Consider the following 19,952-nt stretch of genomic DNA (forward strand, 5'->3'; position numbering starts at 1 on the left):
ATGGATATCATTACAGAGAATACTTGGTTCTCTCTTTGTTTAACTGGAATATATGAAAGGTAATTTTGGCACAGGGGCTTTATCTGAAATTTTCAGTTAATACAAAAGGGAAGGAAATATCGGTTATTTTGAAACAAGACAAAATCATTAATTAGTATTTATGTTACTTCTATAGTATATTTATAATACCAATTAGCATTTACTTTACTTATCTAGTATATTTATAGTACCAAAATGCATTTACATTACTTCTCTAGTATATTTATAATACCAATTAGCATTTATGTTACTTATCTAGAATATTTATTATACTAATTAGCATTTATGTTACCTATCTAGTATATTTATAATATCAATTGGTATTCGTGTTACTTCTTTCATATATTCATAATACAAATTAGTATTTATGTTACTTCTCTAATATTTTTCAATACCAATATGATAAGCTATTCTTCACCCCCCCCCCCCCCCACAAAAAAAAGAAAAGAAAAAAGTGACTGACTAGCACTGGAAGAATGTGACTAATTAGAGAGCCAGGCTTTTTTGTTAAATATCTCTTACCTTAAGCATATCTGCTTATACATTTCAAGAGATCATAGGCCTACTATATATTCTACGTTGTGTAAAAGATAATTCAATGTTAGTTGCTAATAATTAGATGACAGTCTCGAAGAGATAAAAGAGTATACATAGGCAAAGATAAAATTATATTCATAGAGTTGAAGTAATTAGTTGTAGGTTATACTCACATGAAATTAATGTACAGAATGTAGAATTAATTTAAATAAATTGCTAAAAACATCATTTTCCTTTAAGTAACACATTTAGATAACTTGTTTACAGTATTGTACACAATTTAAGAAAATATGATTCAAAAAGTATGTTTAAGAGGTCCAGAGGAAATTGAAATTTGATTTAATAAATAGTTGATGAAAATTAAAGACTTGAGCAGCAAATTTCTAAGGAAGAAGTCATTCCTCATTTACATTTGTTGGTCTTAATTGGTTGTTAATGATCAATTTCCTCATTTTTCTAAAACATTTACAATAATACATATAAAACCAATGCATTCAAAATTGCCTCTAATCATTCTGGTTAATTATTTTAAAGAGGCAATAGGAATCCATTAACATTGGCATATTCGTAATCTCCAATTAGTTTTCAGGCAACCAAACGAATGATTATGTTCAATATCAAATAATTAGCTAATTGTAATATGAATCTTAATTAGAAATAAAACAAGCTCTTAAATGTTGATTTGACCTTATTTATCAAGTTAAATTTTCTGTGTTTAGAATTTAATAAACAAATAGCATCACATGTATTTTTTCAACTTGAAGATGCATACAATTAAAAACGAAGTAAATTAGCTTAATTTGCACTGACTTTGTAAAGACTAGGAGCTACTAAAATACTTGCTACTAGACGGAGAAAAGTTAATAGCTTTAATAATTAAATTTATGGCTTCCAGAAATAAATACTTTGAAAAACTTGAATGAATCTGGTAATGTAGTAAAAATTTATATTATTTACTATAACTTTACTCTTTTTTTCTTTCTTCAGTGAGTGATTGTTGTTAAACCTATGGGATATAAATGGGGTGACCATTCTAACACATGATCTGGTTAGGTTAACCATTCTAAGATGTTAGTAGTACCGTAATAATATTTATAAGGCCATTTTAATACTCCTGGAAAGTTTAATGATAGAATGCCCGCTTCAATCGAGAATATTTTGGTGCTCCTTTTGAAATCAGAAATTAATCAAATTAATCTTCCTTGGACCATTATATCTTCGTCGGAATCTTCCTGGGTTTTATTCTGTAGTAAATCCCGGATTTATCACGGCTAATCTTCATCGTTGGTGTATTTTTGCAGCTTAATTATCTATTTTGAGCAGTAGGCTATAATTGATTTCCAACTTCTTCTGTTGATTCTGGTCTGAAAAATAAATAAAAGATGTTAATGGTACAGATATATCAGCTTTATTCAAATCTTTTACTGTGCACTCTAATATCAAGACTATATTTTTAGTAAAATATTCTGCATGATAATTATAAAGAATATGAAATATTATAAAGTATATGTAAAATTTTGAAAACAATGACAAACTAGATATGACCATGACATTTATAATGGTAAATATTGCAACCAAAGGTTCATCTTGTAAAGTGAAAAAGTATTACCTCCTAAATCCTAATAGGAAAAAACTTCACTATAATCATCTAGTGACTTGCCTTTGGTAATCCACTGACTAACAGGAGCTCCCCTAATCCTTCATTATTTACAAAAGACATTCAATAAACCACAACTCCCTGAATAAAGAATTCTACCTTACACCACAGTGGATACCTGGTCAATGACACATACTACGTCCTTGCCTGGTGATCGCCAGACTGGGGTTCAAGTCCCGCTCAAACTCGCTAGTTCCTTTGGTAGTTGTAACCCCACCATTCTTGTGAGCTAAGGGCGGGGGGGGGGCGAGTTTAGGAGAGCCGATAGGTCTATTTGCTTTGTCATCAGCAGCCATTGCTTGGCCCTCCTTGGTCCTAGCTTGGGTGGAGAGGGGCGCTGATCATACATATATATGGTCAGTCTCTAGGGCTTTGTCCTGCTCGATAGGGCAATGTCACTGTTCCTTGCCCCTGCCATTCATGAGCGGCCTTTAAACCTTTAATATTCATAAAAAGATATGCATAAATTCTAAGCAAAAACAGGATTTATTGACACGGTGAGTTTTGTGTGTAGAATATTGCTTTGTATTCAAGTATATAGTGATGTGCAAAGGAAAAATTAATGTGATGTTTCCAATCATAAAAACACCAGCAACTTCCTAAATTTATCAAGTAAATTATCATTCTCGTAATTAAAATGACACAATTTTCATTATATAATGTATGGATCTTCCATGAACCAACTCCAGCCATCCTGTCATATAAATTTCATTTATCCAAGTTGATATTCTGATTATGCTTCAATCAATAAACCAACTTACTCTACCCAGATTCGCCATCTTACTTATCTTGCCTTCAACTATGGACAAACTTATCATTCTGACTCACTAATTTCCTCTCGATTAGTTCATTGACGAGCTCTTTCAACATTAGTGTTTTTTAATTACTTGGTAGACCTATCCATGGACAAACCTATTCGACAATATTAAACTAAAAACCAAGTTCTATTGAAGCCACGTCTTTAACGTGATTAAACAGAACATTAATATATAATATCATTATATAGACCACCAGGGAGTAATATGAGGAAATTCATTGAAGAATTTAGTATTCTTGTGGGTGTGGTGGACGATATTAAAAATACATTAATTGGTGGTGACTTTAATTGTTGGGTAGATGATGAAAACGATTATAAGACTAAAGAACTCAAGGAAGTATTTGAGATGTTTAATTTAATAAACAGTTTCGGTATCAACGTTAGTAAGTGGTCATACACTCGACTTGGTCATATGTGGAAAAGATTCAGACCTAATAAGAAACCTTAAAGTGGAACCAGACTTTGAGATCTCAAAAACTCACAAACTCATCACTTTCAATGTTAATATAAATTGCACCAGAGTATTGAAAAAATGGATCACATATAGGGAACGGGAAAATTTTGATGCTGAGAATTTTATTGAAGCTAGTGTAGCGCAAATGTCTTGTGAGAACATACAATGTGAACATATGGTAGACAGAGAATGTGTTGGGTGTTATACCAAGAAATATAACGACAATTTTGGAAAAATGTACGATACCACGTGTCCCATAAAGAACAAACAAATAGTTGTACGCGAAAATGTTAGATGGTATAATAGTGAGCTATTAAAGGCAAAAAGACACAGACGTAAGATGGAAGGTAGATGGAAAAGAGCCAAATCCTCACAAGCCAGAAATCTATATAATAAGGCCAGAAATGACTATAACATCCTGTTAGAAAAACAAAAAGAAAATTCTACAACAGCGAATGTAAAAAAACCAATAACATGAAGGACTTTCACAAAAACCTGGATGATTTGATGGGATTAAAGAAAAAATATGTCTTGCCTGACAATGTTTGTGCAGAGAGATTTGCTATATTCTTCAATGAAAAAATTGATAAAATCTATAGAGGTTTCCCCAAAAATCACTTGGAAGGACAGTCAGTTATGCCAGTGAAGGAGGGAAAGAAGTTAATAAAATTTAAGGAAATAAATATGTGCGACTTGTTAAAGGTTATGAGAGATGAAGAATACATATTGTGGAAACGACCCTTTCCCAAACAATTCAATAAGTGAAGCTCCAAACAACCAAGTTGTATATAATATTTACCTGGACATAATTAACCTAAGTATATCACAATCCTGTTTTCCTAGCTGTGAAAAAACTGCGTTGATCAAACCAATTTAAAAGGAAAAGGTGATGTAAACGAGCTAAATTCATATAGGCCCATTTCAAATTTATCCTACACGTCAAAGCTTATTGAAAAAGTCATAAGTGAGCAATTATGGGCGCATATTGATGAGTTAGAGGTATTCCCGGAAAATCAATCGGCCTACAGAGCTAATCATTCTACAGAAACTACCTTATGCTCAATAATGAATGATATGATAGGTCTTCTTGATGAGGGAAAGTGTGGAATTTTGATTATGTTAGATCTTAGTGCTGCTTTTGACACTGTTGTGCACGAGCACTTACTTGACGACTTAAAGTCTATTGGAGTGACTGAGGAAGCACTGAAATTTTTGCGAAGTTACTTTGTGAATAGGAAGACTATTGTAGAAGTTTCTGGAAACCGATCCAGTGAGAGAATTCTTACGAAGGGTGTACCACAGGGTAGTGTTCTGGGCCCTATCTTGTTTAACATATATACTATCAAGCTATCACACATCTTGAAAAAACAAAAAGTGGGCTTTAAACTATATGCAGATGATACTCAGGTTTACCTCTCAATTTCAACAACACAAGATACAGAGAAGAAAATTGATGAGATAATGACTGAAATAAAAACATGGATGCAGAGGAAAAAGCTCAAATTAAATGATGATAAAACAAAATGTATGTTTTTTGGCACAAAGGTAGCTTTGAAGAATTACCAGTTAATTCAAAGTATAAAAATTGGTGATGCTGATGTTGGGATTGTGCCTGTTGTGAAAAATTTGGGTGTACTGATAGATTGTAATTTGTCAATGAGGGACCAAATTGTGAACACAGTGAGTGTGTAACTATCACCTGAGAAACATAGCATTTATTAGAAAATATTTAACAGAGGGCAGTACAAAAATTTTAGTGACGAGTCACGTAATATCAAGGCTTGATTATTGCAATTCTCTGTACTACAAATTGCCCAATACACTACTAAGAAAGCTTCAAAATGTGCAAAACCGAGCGGTTAGACTGATAAAAGGCATTAAACTACGGGAGAGAATAACTCCTACATTGATCGATCTACATTGATCGATCTACATTGGTTACCTGTTAAGGCTAGAATTGAATTTAAGATTTGCTTGTTGACCCACAAAGCACTTACAAGTGATAAGCCTAAATATCTTCGTGATTGCTTGGTCCACTACCCTGAAGCTACCAGCGCTGCTGTAAGAGTTAGACATGCTGATGACCCACATAGACTATTCGAAAATAGTGTGAATCATGCAATTGGAGGAAGAATGTTCAGTTATGCTGCACCGAGACTCTTCAACGACCTTCCACTCGATGTCAAGAATAGCAAAAATGTGGCAGCTTTCAAGAAAAACCTGATGACTTATCTTTTTAGAAAGTGTTATAATAGTGACCTGAAAACTATTAAGCCTGAATACAAATGCTAGCGAAATAACTGAAAAGATACAGAGCAAAATATTAACTGGAAAGAAATTATTTTTTTTCACACACCAAGGCCCGCCTGAACAGACTTTTAGTGTCTGACGGAGGGCGAGAAATAAACCCGTAAAAGTAAGTATGTCTTTTAAAAGTGAAAAGGCCGCTCATGAATGGCAGAGGCAAGGGACACTGACATTGCCTTATCAAGCAGGACAATGCCCTAAAGACTGGCCATACATCATATGATCAGCGCCCAAGGCCCCTCTCCACCCAAGCTAGGGAGGGCCAGGCAATGGCTGCTGATGACTTGGCAGATAGATCTATAGGCTCCCCCAAACCTTAGCTCACAAGGATGGTAAGGTTGCAGACACTAATGGCACTAACGATTTTAAGCGGGACTCGAACCACCGACTGGCAAACACCAAGCAGAGACGTTACCAATCAGGCCACAACCACCCAAAGGATTAACCAAAGTTATCTTAAATCAATGAAAAATATATCCAACCTTATCCATTAATCATACAATCCTGCCTTTGTCCACCATTGGCTGCCCTATCCTTGTCCTACCTTCACCCCCCCCTTTAATCTAATTACTAGCCTTATTTCATATCGACTAAAATTAATTATTGCGTTGACTATTATAATGTTTACATCACCAAATCTTTAGCAAAATTTCAATGCTCTCGCAATTGCATGCTGCCAGTTTTTTAAGTGTTCCTTTGTATGAATCTAAGCCTCAGGTTATATACTGTATCTAATTATTTCATGACAAACAATGACTTAGGATAATCCATATATCCTACAACTACAAGAAGGAATATGAATATCCTCATAGGATCTGGACTTAGTTTGTATTGTAGTCCTCTTAGTGAACTGACAGTATATTTTTTACACATTTCTGTATCGGTATTTGGAGGAATGTAATTTTTTTTATAGGAACCCATCAATAATATAAATCATTTAATGAAGCATGTGATGTTGCTTTGGTATACAACTAAAATAAATAAATAATGAATTATATAATGAAGCTAAATAAACATCCATCCCAGTAAATATGTCAAAAACCTTAATTTCTAGAGGCTAAAGTTAAAATATCAAGTAAAAAATACATGGTCTAAAAAAGGTGACAAAATGCAGATTTTTCTCATTGAAAATTGTACATAATTGCTAATAGGTCGGGGAGATTGCAACTTATCACAGAATTTTCTCTCTTCAAAATGACTCACTATCTCTAACTTCGAGATTCAGCGAGTGAAGATCTTGCACGTGTTACATAGCCCGTAGGGATCTAGCTTTCCGACGAAGACTTTCCGTGAGAGACAACGATTGGCACTCACAGAGGCTGGTACTGCGCTCTCTCTCTCTCTCTCTCTCTCTCTCTCTCTCTCTCTCTCTCTCTCTCTCTCTCTCTCTCTCTCTCTCTCAGAAATACTGTATAGTTGCATAGGGAGAGAAACTGTCGAGTCCCATAGTGAGAGAAACTGTCGAGTCCCATAGGGAGAGAAACTTTTTTTAGTTCCATTGGGAGAGAAACTGTAGTCCCATATTATTATCATTATTATTATTGCTAGCCAAACTACAACCCTAGTTGGGAAAGCATGATGCTATAAGTCTAAGGGTTCCAACAGGAAATATAGCCCGTGAGGATTGGAAGTAAGGAAATAAGCTACAAGGGAAGTAATGAACAATTAAAATAAGATTTTAAGAACAATTAAATTAAAACAGATATTTCATAAATAAACTGTAAAAGAGAGTATATCAGCCTGTTCAACATAAAAAAAATTAGCTGCAAGTTTGCTCTTTTGAAGTTTCAACGACTCAACTACCTGATTAGAGAGATCATTCCACAACTCGGTCACAGATGGAAAACAGGAATACTGTGCAGTAATGAGCCTCCTCATGGAGAAGGCTTGACTATTAGAATCAACTGTATACCTAGTATTACGAATAGGGAAGTATTGTCCTAGATTACCTAGAATAATTGAATGCAAAGGATGGTTAGAATTATGAAAAATTTTATGCAACATGCATAACAAACTAAATGAACGACTCTGTTGGAGATTAATATCTAGATCGGGAATAAGAAATTTAATTGACCGTAAGTTCCTGTCCAACAAATTAAGATGAGCTTCAGCAGCTGAAGACCAGACATGAGAACAATAATCGAAACAAGACAGAGAAACGGTGGTCACACACAAACGTAATTCTATCGGTCAACTTATTGGACATCTCGAATGCCTTGTTGCGCTCCTCTTGGAAGAGGAGACAGAAGAAGGAGCTTTAAGTATTCCTTCACAGTGTCACACCGGCCAGTGACTCTAACTAAAGAGATACAACAACCGGGTATATGTCCTTAGCACCTAGGATCAGGAAGAATGAAAAAAGGGGATGGGCAGCAATCTAACCAGCCTTTCCCATCACACTCGGCAGCGGCTTCCATCAACAGAAGTACATTGGAAGTAGACTACATTCCTTCGTTATCTTTGTCATCTAAGGAGGGAGATAACAAACAGTAAAGCTATCTAACAAGAACAATGAGTTGGAAAGATGCACAAACAGCTGTCCCACAGCTGCATATATCAGATATAAATGAAAACTATTCGTCTTCACTAAAATACCTTGTACACAACGATCCGTCAAAAACATCATATAAAAGAAAGCCCAAAACATTAAACCACCACATAAAGGATGCAGGGATTATGTCAATACTCTCCGCTGGCAGAAAATAAAGGGAGCTCAATGACCAATTATGTGGGCGGGGCTTGGCCGTCACCCAGCAGTAACTACCAACACCTTGGTAGAGTTTTCAAGGCTGTATCCAGCTTCACTGAAAGCATATTCCTAACAAAGAAAACGGGTTTGTGTTCGAGTAGGGACACACATTAATTCTGCATCCACACAACTGGGCAATGAATGATGGATAAATATCTTTATCAGAACACTATGCGGAGTGGCAATGATGTCAGAAGTGAGAACTTGACAGGCAAATAGCCTTACTGGTATGGTCGAGTGTTCTAGTTCAGGCAAAGAACAGCAACACTAGATTCCTAAAGTAACAAGTGTATCAAATAACTTCTGGGAGGCAGTCTTTTTATAGCTTGCCATAAATCTATCCATGGTTATAGATAGTCATCTCTCTAAAATATAAAATTTGGGTCAAGTTTGATTCTTAGCAATATTGTCGTGCATTAGGACCTTCACATACCTTTCCCTACTCCTAGGTAACTGTCCTTGCACTTTGCCCATTTATGGACTTCTTTGTTTTGACAAAGCGTAGCAACTATAATGCATCAGCGTGGAGATTGTCATTCTATATTTTCGTTTTAATCTTGCGGCACACCATGGATTGTATTTATTAATTCAGGCTGTATAGCCCTGAGCTTGGCCTTGTGAGGCCATTAAATGCAAAAGTAAAACTAGAGGAAACACTCTACAGTTAGAGGTTAGAAGCGGGCAGACAGCAAGATGTAAGAGATAAAGCAAAAACGGAGGTGAAGTAGAAGGCTATACAGCAAGCACAGCTAGGGGCAAAGTGAACACTGCATAAAATACCCAATGTGAGGTGCACTAATAACAGTAATCTCCTACGGGGATGCACACCATGGCAAGGATACTGAACTTCACTTGCCTAGAAACTATCAAATAGATCCCATGTGCATTATTATTATTATTATTATTATTATTATTATTATTATTATTATCAAAAGTGAGAAGATTAACTAGACCAATAAGCCAAGCTTGACTCTTATACGACTGGCCCAATTAAATTTGGGCAGAAATATTTATATTTAAGCTAATAAATAATTAAAAATATGTAATAACCAAAATATATGATAAATTATGAGATAAACATATGTGATATATAGAAATTTAAATCTTATCTATAAAACCTATACAGTATTTCCTAAAAATGTTAAAATCTTAAAAACAGTTAGGTCTCAGTCTCAGGTTATATCAAAATGACTTTTCTTGCCTAAACATCTCATATATATATATATATATATATATATATATATATATATATATATATATATATATATATATATATATACATATATATATATATATATATATATATATATATATATATATATGTATATATATATATATATATATATATATATATATACATATATATATACATATATACATATATATATATATATATATATATATATATATATATATATATACATATATATATACATATATACATATATATATACATATATACATATATATATATATATATATATATATATATATATATATATATACATATATATATATACATATATATATATATATATATATATATATATATATATATATATATATATATATATATATACATACACTGAATCTATATCTATATATCTATATCTACCTATCTATCTATCTATATATATATATATATATATATATATATATATATATATACATACATATCAATATATATATATATTTAAATATATATATATATATATATATATATATATATATATATTATATATATATATATATATATAAATGTATATTAATATATATATATATATATATATATATATATATATATACAGTATATCTACTGTATATATTACATATATATATATATATATCTATATTTATAAATATATATGTATATATATATATCTATATATATAATATATCTATCTATATATATATATATATATATATCTATATCTATATATATATATATCTATATATATCCATATATATAAACAATATATATATATATATATATATATATATATATATATATATATGTATATATATAGACATATATATATATATGCATATTAAAAAACTATAATCGCTATAATATGTCGTAAGGATAAAATAGTGTTACACTCACTGCACCTGGAACTATTTCACAAGGTGTGAACATTAAAAATCAAGCATCAATTTTGTATAACCAATGCGCATACTTGCTAAAATTACACTAGTCTTTATTTTTTTTCTAACAATTCCCCTAAGGAAAAAAATGTTAAGTGGAAACACCCCAATTAAAACCTCGTTTCAATCTGAACTTTAACCAGTTCCAATATAATTAACAAAGTAGCCAATCTTACCTTATTTCAGGAAAAATCTACTCTTACAATGGTTGTTAGACGAGCCAAGTCTTATTGTAAGTAAAAAACGTAACTTCTGATTTTATTCATTATATGAGAAACCCAACTTGATCCATTACATGGAATCTGAATTCATTCCAATATCTAGAAATCCTATCAGGTGGGAGCAAGCTAGTTCTACTTTCGTTTATTGGCAAAGAAATTCCTTTATTTCATTGGCAATCCAATCCTTCCCGAATATCCCAAATTTCAAATGTACAGTATTGTGTTTTAAGCAACTATACAAACCCGAGTTAATAGGAGTATGATTTCAGCTAGGCTGTAATTTGTACAGAAATGTCAGTAGTGACTGGCCGGTGGCCACTTTGACCTTCACCTGGGGTATGTGGTGTGGTTGAGGCTTGAAGCACACTCCATGTGAGAGAGGCTAAGTATGTATCTTCTGGGAAGGAATGTTCTATAAGTATTTTCTTACCACGCGAAATTTATTGACTAATGAATTATCAAGTTTCTTGCCTTACTAGAAGGCAAATATGAGCTCTTATCAGATAACCATAGCTTTCTAGAAGGGCAGGTGTGATCTGTAGAGCCCTCTTGATCTAGAATTGCTTATCAGCAGTAGAGTGCACTTACAGATTACACAAACTGTCAGTCAGGTACCATTATTGATAAAGCCATCTTCCTTAAATTCCCTCATTCAAAACAAGCTGCTAATCGTAAACTAAAAAAAAACCAAAAATTAAAACAGCCAGCTGATGGTTGATGTTACATCAAGATTGGATGAGAGCGAGCCACTTGAGTAAGTACATGCAATTAGAAGACTGCATGCCAGCAGGTAAGCACACTCATGTGCGAAAAGATAGGAGTGCACAAATATGTGAATGCACTAAGTCAGATGAATGAGTGCAAATAGACAGGGGCACCTCCAGCTGTAAATCCAATGAACAAAACCACTAGCACAAACTGGTGAGGTGAGGCTCCGGCAGGAAAGCGTTCTTGCAAGCAAGGGAGGTGACGCTCCCATAGGAGGGTGCTCTTATGAGAAGGTGAGCTGATGGTTAATCGTGAGCAAGTTAAGTGGTGCGTTGCTAAGCTGGTGAGATGCCGTTTCCATTGATGTGTGCGATTATGAGCACGTGAGGTGGTGCTCCTTTGGATTTGTGAGATCATGAACAGCTGAGGTTAAGTAGTGCGTGATCAGATGTACTGTAGGGGCATTCTAATGGGAAAGCAAAATTGCAAAAAAGATGGTTGCAATTATAATCAGGTGATATGCCACTATCATAAGTGTTTGATAACAAACAGGCGAGATGGTGCTCCCAAAGGAGCAAGCAATCAGTAACAGTTGATGTAGGGCTCTCTCAGAAGCCTGCAAGCATAGGGTATGTAATCTATAGTTTTTTGTCCTCAGTGAATAATTGAGCAATACGGTAATTCCTATGCCACTCCTATCGATTGGTTTAAAAAGACTAATTATCCAAAATAGGGAAAAAGAAAGGCAGCTCCTTTTTTTCTTCCAACTAGCAGGGAATAGCAAGGGAATAATCAGCAACAGGAATGTTGTTAACAAGAACTAAAAAAATATATCAGCAGATTAAACAAATTGTCAGTCAGCTACAGTTATTGGGAAAGCTGGAAAAGCTTTTATCTTCTTTAAATTCCCCAATCACAAAAAGCTCCTAACCATAGACTAGAAAAAAAAAATATAGCCAGCTGATGGTGCTGGAAATACGTTTATTTTTTGGTAGCTCAAAATACAGTACCTACTCAGTGTACTTGGTGAGGGGTGGAGCTTCACCTCCACTTGCCAGCAACTACCAACACTTTGTTATAAATTTTAGTTGCCGAAGTTTCAGCCAAGCTGAAAGAATGCTCCTATAAAAGTATGAGTGTTTCCATTCATACAGAAACACCTCAGCATTTGAATACCCAATATGGTGCACTGGCTGTCAGACTGGTGTACAATAAACTTAATAGCTCTGGCTCCTGACAAGACCAGGTCTGTAAAATTTCTCCTCTTCTTAGGGACATTTAAGTTCTGAGAAGTGAAGTATGATACTGTACAGGATCAATAGTCTAGCTGTCCTTACAGAGTGGCCATGGAGGTAGCTTCCCTTGTAGCAGACTCGGACAAAGAGAAGATTGTGATCTCGGTGACCAGTCTCTATGAGACACCTGGGTTGAATGTCATGAGTATTCAACTGTTATACAGTTACCAAGTGTTATTTTGAGAATCTTTGTTAGCTGTGCCTTAGGTAATAATTTGACGAACCAAGCTGTATAATTCTTTATATTACAAAACTTAGCATTGTACAGTAAAGCTTTGATAACTGTTTGGATTATGTTTTACACATGAATTTGTAGTGTGCAGTAGGTTCAGTTAGGATGTACCGCCACAATTTGATCGTTTCCATGCCACAAGTACCGAAGACACTTCGTACCCAAATTACAATGCAGCTGACTGCTACAAGCAGGTACCTTATAAATACCATTAAAATGGCTGTTATGTTAGTAAGCAAATCCATTAGAACTTATATTTATACAAGGTCCGTTTGCAAATTACCATTCAATATCAACAAACAGGACACTTGCCGTATGGTTGTTAAGCCGTTATGGGTATGAGGTTACGAGAATAACTGATGTGCACCAGCATTATGAACAAGTCAGAACTAGACATGAAATATAAAATAATCTTAAGAAAAATCCTAAAATTACACACGTTACTGTAATTGTATCTAAGAGTAAGTTGGTTAATGAACTAACACTAGTTATTCACTGACAGGTATTTTCTCGACCGTGGCTTACTTTGCTTGCAAGGAAGCATTATATTATTGCTCCTCTGTTCTGGCAAGCAGTACATGTTGCGCTATGCGAGTTAGCCAAATGGGCAAGTATTTCGCTGTAAAAAAAAATCAGTGACCACACCACCTACAGCATACACTACTAATCAGCCCAAATGGTTATTTGGGTACGAGATGACTATGGTACGAAGTGACTTGGGTATGAAGTGACCTGATGAAATCTGATTTAATCTGTAGTACTGTACTGCATGTCAAGCTGGGATATATCCTAGAAATTTTTCTGTCTACAGCATTGTAAGTGATAAGGGTCCGAAGTGCTACAGTCCTCAGCGGGCAAAATGCCCCCACCAGGCTATGTTGAGTTAGTGAATGGGGTCTCCCCTGCCATGTCCCTTTCAGGCAATGGAGCCATTTGTCAGACATGATGATTGGTAATAACCTGATAACTTCACTCACGAATGTATGCCGAACGATAACATTAGCAACGTTACCAATGATACACAGTGTTACCAACGATGACTCGGATTGTTACACAATATATAAATAGTACATAAAAGGTACAGAACCTAACAAACCTACCTAACCTAACCTAGTAGTTGACAGGTCACAAACCTCAGGTATTTACCGAGAACGGTAAAATTAGCCTCGATACGAATGATACACAGCGTTACCAACGGTATGGTGACATTACTAGCGATAGTAATGCTAGATATTTCCATATGTATTTTAGATAATTTTTCAATATAAGTTTTACACAATATATAAAAAGTACAAAAAGGGTACAGAACCTAACAAACCCACCTAACCTAACCTAGGAGTTCCCAGGTCACAAAACTCACATATGTACTGGGAATGTTAAAATAAGCAACGTTACCAATGATACACAGTTTAACAGCGTTACAAAGGCATTGCTAATGGTAGCAATGCTACAGTAATATTATCATGTATATTTTAATGAATTGTTCCATACACACTTTACACAATATATAAAAAGGTAAAAAAGGGGTGTTGGTCACCCCTGCATATTCCTTATATAACATGTTTAGCCTCAGTGGGTAGGTGCCCACTGGGGACACAACCCGCTGAGGACAGTTGGACTTTGGGTACTGTTGTTGCAAGTCCCATTATGTGGGTGATGTTGTCTTAGTCTAGCTAGGAAAAAGGATCCATCATCCTGGGTTAGGTTAAGGTCAGTACACATTCCTATAATATAGATAAGTTAGGAAAAGGAAGTAAAAAATCTTTTAAACAGAGGAGGCAGCCTCATTTTTACTTTATATAACAGGCAACAATGTAGTAATGGTTTGAAAGGGTTGCCTTAAATTTCATGGCTGGACCATGATTTTGGCTGTTATATAATCTTGTAGGCTAGACTATGTTAGGTCATGTCGGGACGCATCCATCTAAATTGATTCAATTTACATTTTCTTAGGTATCGCTAGGTGTGAGAGGAGTTCAGGTTACCTCGGTCAGGGCCTGGTGCCTAGGCTAAGACATCCCTATTATTCTCTGTGTATTCAAATATATATATATATATATATATATATATATATATATACATATATACATATATATATATATATATATATATATATATATATATATATATATATATATATATATATATATATATATATGGTAAATTTTTAGTTTCAGCCAAATTTGGAAAAATGCAATAAAAATATATTTGTTGCATCAGAAATAGTGTGGTTTCAATGAATTTAACGTTTATTTTGACTGCAAACCAACCGATTTAGAGATTTACTATGTATACCCTAGTTCATCCCACCAATTATGGGGGACACCCTTTAGGAACCGGGGTTTTGGGTGGGGGAAGGGGGGGGGAGGGTGTTGGGGCATTGAATGATATTTGCAATAAATGAATAATTAATGTTCCAGCACCCCTCCCCCATACCCCTAACTAGGCCTACCGGGCGGAGGGGGGTAGGGCCCCCCAGCGACCCCCCCTTAAAGCCACAGTAATTTTCAGGGCACCACAGAACCTAACAAACCCACCTAACCTAACCTAGGGGCCCTGTACCCCTACCGGGGGGGGCTTCGCCCTCCCTGCGACCCCCCCTTATGGCCAAAGTAATTTTCAAGGCACCACAGAACCTAACAAACCCACCTAACCTAACCTAGGGGCCCTGTACCCCTACCGGGGGGGGGGGGGCTTCGCCCCCCCTGCGACCCCCCCTTATGGCCACAGTAATTTTCAAGGCACCACAGAACCTAACAAACCCACCTAACCTAACCTAGGGGCCCTGTACCCCTACCGGGGGGGGCTTCGCCCCCCCTGCGACCCCCCCTTAAGGCCACAGTAATTTTCAGGGCACCACAGAACCTAACAAACCCACCTAACCTAACCTAGGGGCCCTGTACCCCTACCGGGGGGGGCTTCGCCCCCCCTGCGACCCCCCCTTTAACCAGGGGTAAATTTGAATATATATATTTTGTTAAATCACTTCTTACCTTAAACGGAAGATGACGATGAAGATGTGGAAGGTTGTGGTTGACCCTCTTCTGAATCATCAAGTACTGGAATACGTTCAGATTTGGTACAATACCACACATGTCTATCCTCACGAAAATGTAAAGGCGAATCACATTTACCACACTGGACACTTAAAGGTAATACGGAATGCTCCCTTAGAAAACGATTCACTACTTCAGGAGTTCCATTATAATTCCCATGAAATCGGCCGATCACATCAAAATAGGAATAACGACATATTTCACACAACCGTACCGGAGGATCCATGACAGTAAAGTGACGTGTGAAGAAAATATAGAAACCGGAACTTTTGAAAACCGAAAACAAACGACAATCACGGGTTTCTCCCATAATGAAATAGGGAAAAAAACAAAATAGTATCGTTTACAATGTTATATTGCACGAAAAACAGATCCTTGAAACAAGACTGAGAGACCAATGAATCGTCCAATAATAACCCTTGAAAAGAACCCAGTAGTATTTTGATTGGAGGAGCGACATTAGTGGGAGGAGCAAATGCGCATTCAAGTAAATATTGTCACATTACGCAATGGGGCGGAGCCAAGTAAGATGAAAACAGACATACAAACGAACAAGAGCTACCTTGCGTGCCCATGGAAAGATATACACTAAACTTAGAAAAAGTCAAGACCTTCAATTCCTGAAATATTTTTTTTCTCTGTAAGTATGCATTAGCGACAATAATGTATTGAGAAGAAGTGTTTTGTTATCACGTGCTTTACTAGGAAAATATATTAATATAATACATTTCCCAATTTGGTTGAATCCAAAACTTTACCATATATATATATATATATATATATATATATATATATATATATATATATATATATATATATATAATTCTTTGTAATATTTCAAACCGAGCGTTTAATTTTCGTGCAGTAATTATGATGAAATTTAAGGACATCTTCCTCTCCGGGTTAGAGAATTACATTTAATGTGAGCTAGACCTTAACCTAAATTCCCGACTTATCACCTTTGTCCTCCATAATCTAGGAGTTGTGATGAATACTTAAGCCTTATGGGGTGGCTTAGGCCTAATCAGTCAGGGCTATTCTGCTTTTTTTAATGGACCTAATGCACTAAGCAAATTACCAGTAGAATAAAGTAACCTTGGACAACTAGGTGCACACAGTACCCCAAGCTACCTGAATTATCAGATTTAATAAATAAAGCGCACCACTAATATTTGATAACCCATATAGTATAATTTGATATTGGCAAGACATTCATATTTTTACCTATTTCTAATAGTTGAGCGACATATAATAAAAGGAAAATATTTCAATGAATATTACTCAGTCTATGCTATTTGAGTAAATCAAAATGATCTATATTTTAAATAAAAAATAATAATGTAGAATTGGTCAGTAGATTTTTTTATTACAGGTGACTTAACTTACAATTAACTGAAATTTGGCGAAAATACTTCAGTACCCTAGCAGTCACAATTTCGTTTTTAATTCGAATTAAAACAATATAATGTCACATATATATAAGGGAAACACATTATTGAAGAATCCTCTAAACCAGAGGCCTCTAAATTGTTAAAAAATTCTAAACTCTTCAATATACACTAGACTTAAGACTTCCATAGTGCATAAAACTTAGACCTATAATGTTATCATTGGTAAAATGCCTTGGCCTACTGTATATGGCTACTGACTCAAAACGGAGTAGGCCTACAAACATTAACACCTTGTATCTAAATCAACGGTACCAACCTTTGGATAAACGTTTAATTGTAGAAAATGTCTGAAGCAAAGAAAAGCACTAGTTTTTCGTCTTCCTCCAGGAACAGCCAGTAGTGTAATGACATACCCGAGCGCGGAACAATACATTTGGCTGGAATATTGGAATGTGGAATTTTTTTTTCCTATTAAATCATGATTTAATCGTGTCTTTCTTAGGAATACCGTGTTATATAGATAGAATAAAAGATACTATATTAAATGTACCATTAATTACAATAGTTTTACAATACGAGGGATAGAAATACTATGAACTACTTTTCTGACTTTCTTTCCAGGATTTTTTTTTCTTCAGATTTTTATGTCAGCAAACAAATGCATGGCCACTCCCATAAAGTATATATATATATATATATATATATATATATATATATATATATATATATATATATATATATATATATATATATGTATATATATATATATATATCTATATATATATATATATATATATATATATATATATATATATATATATGTATCTATCTATCTATCTATCTATATATATATATATATATATATATATATATATATATATATATATATATATATAGATATATATGTATATATACATACATACATATATATATATATATATATATATATATATATATATATATATATATATATATATATATATATATATTGTTTATTAAAAATTTTAAATATTGAAGACATCAGGCCATCAGTTTTTATCAAATATTTTGTGGTAAAATGTCTAATTCCATACATTTTCCCCACTGGTTCTGACCCAAATATATTCGACCTAATTTACTAATCCATAAACAGTGATTAAACCAGCAACTCCCCTAATCAGGATTTGAACCTGGATTATCTGGAGTTCTGGACTATCAATTATTCCATAACTCGCGTGCATGAACACATAATAGTGAGTATGTAAAATACAATAAATTTATTGTAGAATACAATTAATAAATTTCAATTTAAGGATGAGTAATATCTTGTAATGGGTTGGGTACAAGCACAATAGCTAAGACTCTTGTTACATAAAGTAAAAATATAAATTTATAACGGCAAATGTTAAGGAAATCTCTAATCCTCCAACACACGAAATAAAAACGCAAAGAATATTTTATTTCCAGAGACGCAGCCTTTGTGTTTTGATAGCCCACGCTGTACAAAGAAGCTTAATGGACTAGTCAATTCAACCAAGTTGCCTCTAAAAGGTTTCTCTATACAGCATTGGGTATTAAGACGGGAGCCAATATCCCCTTAATGCTCTTAACGTTTATAGTTGATCAAGCTTACGAGCTCTGATGGCAATCTTGCCTCCACTCTAGAGGAGATCAAGTTAGGCGAGCTTCAGTTGAATAGCCATTTCGCTTGTGGTCCCCAAAGCGTTTCTAGATACTCAAAATGCAGAAGGTATTTTAGGATTCAGGTCAAGTTTCCTCTCTTCCTTCTTGATTGGATGTGGGTAACGGTAACGATAACTACCTCTGGGTGTCCCTTGATGGAAAAATAGATTAATTTGTAATTCCCTTCAATACTGCTGATTCAATTTGTAATGTTACAGTCTAAAATAGATCAATTTGTAATTCCTATATCAATGATATAATTTGCAATGTTATAGTCTAAAATAGATCAATTTGTGATTTCCTTTACATATTGGTGATTTAATTCAATTTCTACTGTTATAGTCTAAACTAGGTCAATATATAAGTCCTCAATACATTGCGAATTTGCTTTAACTTCTGTTATTGTTTGCGATTGATCAATTGATTTAGAGTTTTCTGGTATCCTGACATCGAAGGTCATTGACGCCGATATAGATTGTTATAAACAACGAATAACAGAAAATTCAATTCAAAACCTTAAAATCGAAGATGTTCGGTGCTGTTTTGGTACGCGATATCATTTATGACGCAATTTAAGAAATTATTCTTTTTCTCGGTATCTTTAATAGGTAAAAAAAAAACTAATGGTTATTGCTTTGCAGTGAAGTGAAGTGAGATCGCACACCAAAGTAAAAGCACGACT

At 34.4% G+C, this 19,952-nt stretch overlaps 1 protein-coding gene and 1 long non-coding RNA gene across 2 annotated transcripts in view; both read right to left on the bottom strand.

The window, feature by feature from the left end:
- The window catches only part of LOC137657609 (palmitoyl-protein thioesterase 1-like), a 376,665-nt gene that overhangs the window by 237,758 nt on the left and 118,955 nt on the right, over positions 1-19,952 (bottom strand). The gene's annotated exons all lie outside the window — the stretch shown is intronic.
- Positions 957-18,005, bottom strand: LOC137656970 (uncharacterized). Its single transcript, XR_011047068.1, has 2 exons — positions 17,925-18,005; positions 957-1,940 (listed from the first exon to the last, which is right to left on the bottom strand). It is a non-coding gene; the product is annotated as an uncharacterized lncRNA (long non-coding RNA).

This window comes from Palaemon carinicauda, chromosome 18 (assembly GCF_036898095.1).
Source record: "Palaemon carinicauda isolate YSFRI2023 chromosome 18, ASM3689809v2, whole genome shotgun sequence".
Lineage (NCBI taxonomy): Eukaryota > Metazoa > Arthropoda > Malacostraca > Decapoda > Palaemonidae > Palaemon > Palaemon carinicauda.